Here is a 6,000-nt window from a genome sequence, read left to right on the forward strand (position 1 = left end):
AAAGCTAACAGTTTTTGAAGACTATGGCACAAGCAATCTGCAAAATACACAAACTTCAGAAGCCACAAACTCTTAAACTGCAAACAGCTTTATAGATCATCTACATAGGACTTAGCCTGGCTGTTCTGCAGGACTGCAGACAGCATCTCTGCTTAACACCTGAGCATATCCAGCATCAGGGTATGTCCTCCATATCACAGAGGGTTCAAGGCTACTGGAGGATCCATTTGGCATCACCAGATCACATGCTATTCCCAATTACAGAGGCTGCCTCATGGGTTTGAAGTTATGATTAAACTTTTGAATGCAGCACAATATTTGGCAGAGATAAAACTGATGGCTATGGTTCTTCTCTGCAGGTTGCTCCATCCCAGCTGGTCATGTATTGCTGCACAATGGATAAAATCAAACCTTTGAAATCGGCACTCAGCAATTTATTTCACTTCCAGCAACAGTCTAATAGGGAGTATGTTATATATTGAGACTAGCAAGCCCATAAGCATTTAGCCTGCTCAACAAAGCAGGTCCCCCTCTGAGATCAGACACTGCTACATTTGTGTTTATCAGGGTCTGATCATGTAGGGTGCTGTTTCCCAGAGACGCGTTAACACAAATGAAGAACATGTAGCACCTTGTAAGATCAAGCTCTTTCACAGCAGCTTCTGGGAAGAAAATATCCTGTGCTGTCTCCACAATTGACCCCTTACTGAAGAACAATGAAATTACACAGATTATTTATAAACTCCCAAGGAGTTCACAACTGATTTGGGGATTAAGACTAGTAATCAGCATGTTTACTTATGATCTCATTTAAAGCTCACTAATAAGTAAATAAAGACACACCAGTCCTTAACCAGCACAGTGCTTTGGTATATGCTTAATTATAAGCACATGAATAGCCCTGTCACCAATTCAGAGACATACGCTGTAACTTGGTAACATCCTTCACATGCAAATTACCTCTCAGACTTATTACATTCTGAAACAAAACAAACCCATTTGGTTTGTAGATACATATTTGATAACAGTAATACTTCCAGAGTATCACTACTCATACATTCATCATCAGAAAATCACTCCGAGTGTTTTTGTGTGGACCTTAAAAATTTGTGCTTTATATGAGTGCTGAAGCAGACGTAACTTCGGGAGTCGCAGCGCTGTAGTCAAGGAGACCTTGCATACTGAAAGTCACAGTTGTGCTGTCGGAGCTCTGCTGCACTTTGCTCACATGGTTTGAGCCTGGGGTAAGGAATAACTGCTGTCATGCAGTATTCTTTTTGGACAACAATGAGAATAGAGGTGAAATAAATACTGAGGCTAACTGTGCTTGAAGAATAATCTCTAGCAAGCAAGGCACTGTCCACACAAGTTGCAGGCTCAAATACCTGTCAAAGTCTTGTATGTCATATTCAGACATCTTCCACTGAAACTAATGAAAACTGCCACCATGGACAGAGATGGGATGAGTCCTGGTACTGGGCACGCTGTAGGAGTCAGCAGCACACAGTGTGAAAGGAAGAGAAACAATCCCTACAATAACACTAGCTGCCATACTCCCTTCAGTAAGTTGGTTTTTTCCTCCTTAAGAAGAAAAAAAAAGGCAACAAAACAATAACAAAGAACAGTTGACTTGATCCTCAAAGTCAACAACACTCATATTCGGACACAGCCTGTTTGAAGGCACAGCAGGGATAGCACTATAACACTCCACACTTTGTCTCCTGGACTAAATCACGAAGATTCAACCTAAAATAGTGGCAATTCACCTTCACAGTATTCAGTCTGTACAAGGTAAGTAAGTCCATCACTTAAGACTGACTTTGCAATCTCAGCATAACTTGATACTACATATCTGCTGCACAACTAACACCAATTAATTTCACCCTAGAGAACCATTCTGAATTGCCTCCACCACTACCTGCAGATGACTAAATTTCCCTTTTTCAGTTTTACACCAGAAATGATGTGGTGGGGCATGATCTGAAGTGAGGCAAATCCAGTTGCAGACTTCACACTGAAGTTTAGGTTGCACCTAAACTCTGGATCTTGGCACTGCCCTGGCAGTGGAACATCTTCATGTTACTACGACAGACTCTGTATTCCTCACCACTTTGCCTCTCTCTTGGGGCCAGTCTGCACTTGCTGCTGCAGCTCTTGCCACGAAGGCAGCGAGCAGCACTTAGGAGACCTGACAAAGCTGGAGTCCAGTGCATGGCTTTTCAATGACAGACCCTCGATAAAATTACCCATGGCTCACAGTAAAAAATGAACTACGAAATGCTAATCTAATGATTCCAGGCATATAGATAAATAAAAGGTAAAAAGGCTTTTAAATGCATTCTAAAACCAGTATTTTATAAGACAGATCAATATATTTGTCTAGGCTAGAAATAAATGAGTTTTCAAAGAAAGTTAAATTTAGAGAAGAAAACGTTTGCTTTTCTTACTATGGAAACTGATGACAATTCCTTGAAGGGCATTTATATGAACAGCAATCCAAAGCTAGGGCTTCATCATGCTCTCCCTAAAATCAGTGGAGTAAGAACAGGTTAAAGTTACTGCTGTCAGCCCACTTAATGTGAACAAAAGTAGCTTTGCAACCATACGGCATTGTCCCCAATTTCCAAGCTTTCACTGGTCAAACCAGCATATGGGAGTGATGCAACCACGAAGTAAAACAATGACAGCTTTGATCCTGCACCTTTTATGCAGTGAATTAACCTCCCTGATGTCTTCACAAGGAATCACCTGAATAAGGGTACCAGATAACACCCTAAATTCCAAGATCCCAGTAGATACAGCACACATCAGTACTCGAGGCAGAAAGGCAGCGGCGCAGCAGATTGCTTTGTGGTATTGTTTGATACTGCCCCCTTTTGCCAAACAGCAAGTCAACAGCCTAGGCTTCACACAGAAACTTTTCATGTCATGTATTTGTTTTCAGGAAAACATATTCATGCAGATGGTCTTGTTTAACCCTAGCATGACTGCTCACATGATTATTAATCCTCATTAAAATAGAAATCTGTTGTTCAAGCCACGTTTAATATCACAGAGTGAGACTGCTCTCCTGTTCTCTCAGGAACATTTCCTCTAACAAGGACCCATCATGTCTCAGCCCAAGTCAAGTAGGACTTTTACAACTAACTAGAAGGTAATAAGTAAAGACTATAAAGTCTGGGTGTATGTTCCCCCAAGTCAGCTGTCTGCCTGGAGAATAAAGGGCAATCAAACTGTACAACTAAAGCCATTTTGTTTGGGCACTTGTTTCATCTTACTGCAAAGCAAATAAAATCCCATGGCACCACTTGTATTGAGTTTCTATCAGGCTACACGTATTCCTACTGAACCCATCCTTATGCCATCTTTTTGAGTCTACGCAAACTGATAGGGGCCACCTTGTTCAAAGTCATTCCCCACACAGACACTCATCCCCTACATCTCTTTGTTCAAGCCTTTTGTCTTCTGGGGTTGTGCTTTTTCACTCGCTGGAGTTTGCACATTTTCTCCTCCCTGGTTGCCCCAGCTCTTTGCGGGAAGGGAGGGAGGTCACAAAGGGCAGCCACTGCCAATTCCATCAGCCTAACGGGCGGGGGGGATGAACAAAGCAAATATCTATATTCTGAATGGCGGGATCTCTCTCCCTTCCATGACTTCAGGATTAACATGTCCCTGACAGGGAAGGACAAAAACTTAACCTCTCTGAGGAAAAAAAGCAAGATAGAGAGAAAAAAAGGAGAAATTGCCTCCACTTCACTGAAAACGCAAGAAGCATAACATAAAATGCAGAGATTCCCTACTATAGCCTGCCTAGTGCAGAGTCTACTTATCATCCAATCCAATCTGAACAGAAAAGTTTTAGTACAAGAGGGAGAAAAAATGAAAAAAGATTGTTCAAGTGGCTGTTCAAAAACGAAATCTCTATTAAAAAATCTGGTTAAATATCAGCAGGATTTTTCTTTTTCCCATTGCCGCCTTCTCTGCAGTTTATGACCAGTTTTCTCCCTTGGGTGCTTACAAATCATACATATAATCAAGAGAGCACTTTTCTGTATGAGTAGCTTGTTCCAGCTACTCTCACTCCTGCTCCTTGCCTTCACTGACCCGGGATCTCTACTGATCTCAAACAGCAGGAAGAATCAAAGCCCATTATAACTTTTAGCTTAGTTGGTTTCTATTTTGTTCGCAGTGCAGTCGGCTTGGGGTCTCAGCCTACCACTGAACCCATCCAGAGGCAAAGAGAGCTAACCTCTTGCCGCTCAGACTATAATTTAGGAAAAGAAGTATTTTCTGTAATGAGAGGGAACACTTGCACAATAAAAAAATGAAACTTTAATATGATCCCAAACTTATATATCCATGCATAACTAGTTCAAGGAAAAAAAAAAAAAGAAAAAAATTTAAAACCCAGCCAAAAATAAAAACACCACCACCCCCCCCCCCCAGGACCTGGCATCTGCCATGTTTGGAGACCTTTTTTAAGGGCAGGAAATTATCTACGAGTCTGAACTGAGCCAACAGAGGACAGTGAACCTTTCGGATAAAGATACTCCTCTATACTTACGCTCCACCTAAAAGCCCATGAACAGACAGGTTCAGCACCGACTTGGCAAGCACACCTTTTGTTTGTTTCCTCTGAGGCGTAACAGTATGCGTGCTCCTGGGCAGCACCGGGGAGCAGATGGTACTGCTGGAAAATACAGATCTCCAACTTTTGGTGTGGGTGTTGGAGCTGGATCCACAAAGGTTGTTTCTGGGAATCCTCCCTCCTGTCCCCCCCCACCCCCGGCCCCATAAGTTTCTAACAATACACGGAGCTAAGGAGCCGCACAAGGCGCTCTGCTTCCCTCTCCCTCTCCCCTTCGCTTTTGATCTCCATCAGGACGTGAGCTGAAATTTAACGGGCCACCCCTACCACAAAGACAAATTACCATCTGAAAAAAAAAAAATCATTAATATCCCTCCGTCTAGGCTATCCGGCTTCCTACCACTGCACCCCCTTCCCTCTCGCCACAGCCCCGCTCAGCGGGTTTAGGGAGAGCTGGGAAGGTGGAGGGGAGAGAAAGGGGAAAGAAACCACCTCCACTGCCACCTCCTACCTAACGTCCTCTCCAGCGCTGCCGGACTGCAAAAACAGCGACAAGAAAAGCCCTTTTCGCTCCACAGCCCGCGGGGGGCAGGAGGACGGCGCACCGAGCGCCATGCACAAACACACACCCACGCCCCGCAGGGTGCCCCCGGCCCCTCCATCACCCCGCGCCGCTGCCCCGCGCCGGCCGCCGCAGGGCTGCGCCGGGGGCGGCGGAGCCGGGCAGGAGCCCGGCGCTCCCCACCTCCCCGGGACCCCCATCCCAGCGCAGCCCGCTCGCCCCGGCCCCCCGCCAAGTTGGGAAGTTTGCGCGCCCCCTCCCCGCGGCCGGGCCCGCCGCCCGCCCCCCGGCCCGCCGCCGCGCTGCGCTTACGGGGTGTCCGCCGGGCTCCCGGTGCGGGGCTCACCGGCACATCGCGCTCCGGCTGCCGCAGGAGCGGGGGCAGCCGCGGCTCGGCGCGGCGCGGCTCGGCTCGGCGGGGCTGGGCTCGGCGCGGGGCGAGCAGGGGAGCGGAGCGGCGGCTCTCCCCAGCGCGGCGCTTAGGGAGCGCCGCCTCGGGCCATGCGAGCGGCGGCGGGCAGCGTCCCCGCGGCGCGGCCGGAGTTGGGACCGAAGTCCTCCCCTGCGCTCCGCTGTCTCTTCCAGGAGGCTCCTATCAGCACGGCTTCAACTCTTTCCATCGGAGACCGGGGGGAGGAGAGGGAGGAGGCGGAGGAGGAGGAGGTAGGGAAGGAGGAGGGAGCTAGGGGCTGGCAGCCCCAACTCGCACTGATGTCAACTAATATATTCAAAGTTCAACAGGGCATTTCTTCGCAGGCGAATCGCCCTCGCCGCCCTCCCCGCCGCTCGCAGCCGGCCGCCCCGGGCCGGCGAGGGGTCCCGCGGAGCAGGGCGGCGCTCCGCGGCCGGA

At 47.8% G+C, this 6,000-nt stretch overlaps 1 protein-coding gene across 1 annotated transcript in view; it reads right to left on the reverse strand.

Annotated features, from left to right (window-relative positions):
* The window catches only part of SEMA5B (semaphorin 5B), a 281,418-nt gene extending 275,674 nt beyond the window's left edge, over positions 1–5,744 (reverse strand). The window contains exon 1 of the mRNA XM_075028790.1: positions 5,463–5,744. The gene's annotated coding sequence lies outside the window, so the exon portion shown is untranslated. The remainder of the gene's footprint in view (positions 1–5,462) is intronic.
* Between the last annotated feature and the right edge of the window lie 256 nt (positions 5,745–6,000).

The sequence above is a fragment of the Buteo buteo genome, chromosome 5 (genome assembly GCF_964188355.1).
Source record: "Buteo buteo chromosome 5, bButBut1.hap1.1, whole genome shotgun sequence".
In the NCBI taxonomy this organism is placed as follows: domain Eukaryota; kingdom Metazoa; phylum Chordata; class Aves; order Accipitriformes; family Accipitridae; genus Buteo; species Buteo buteo.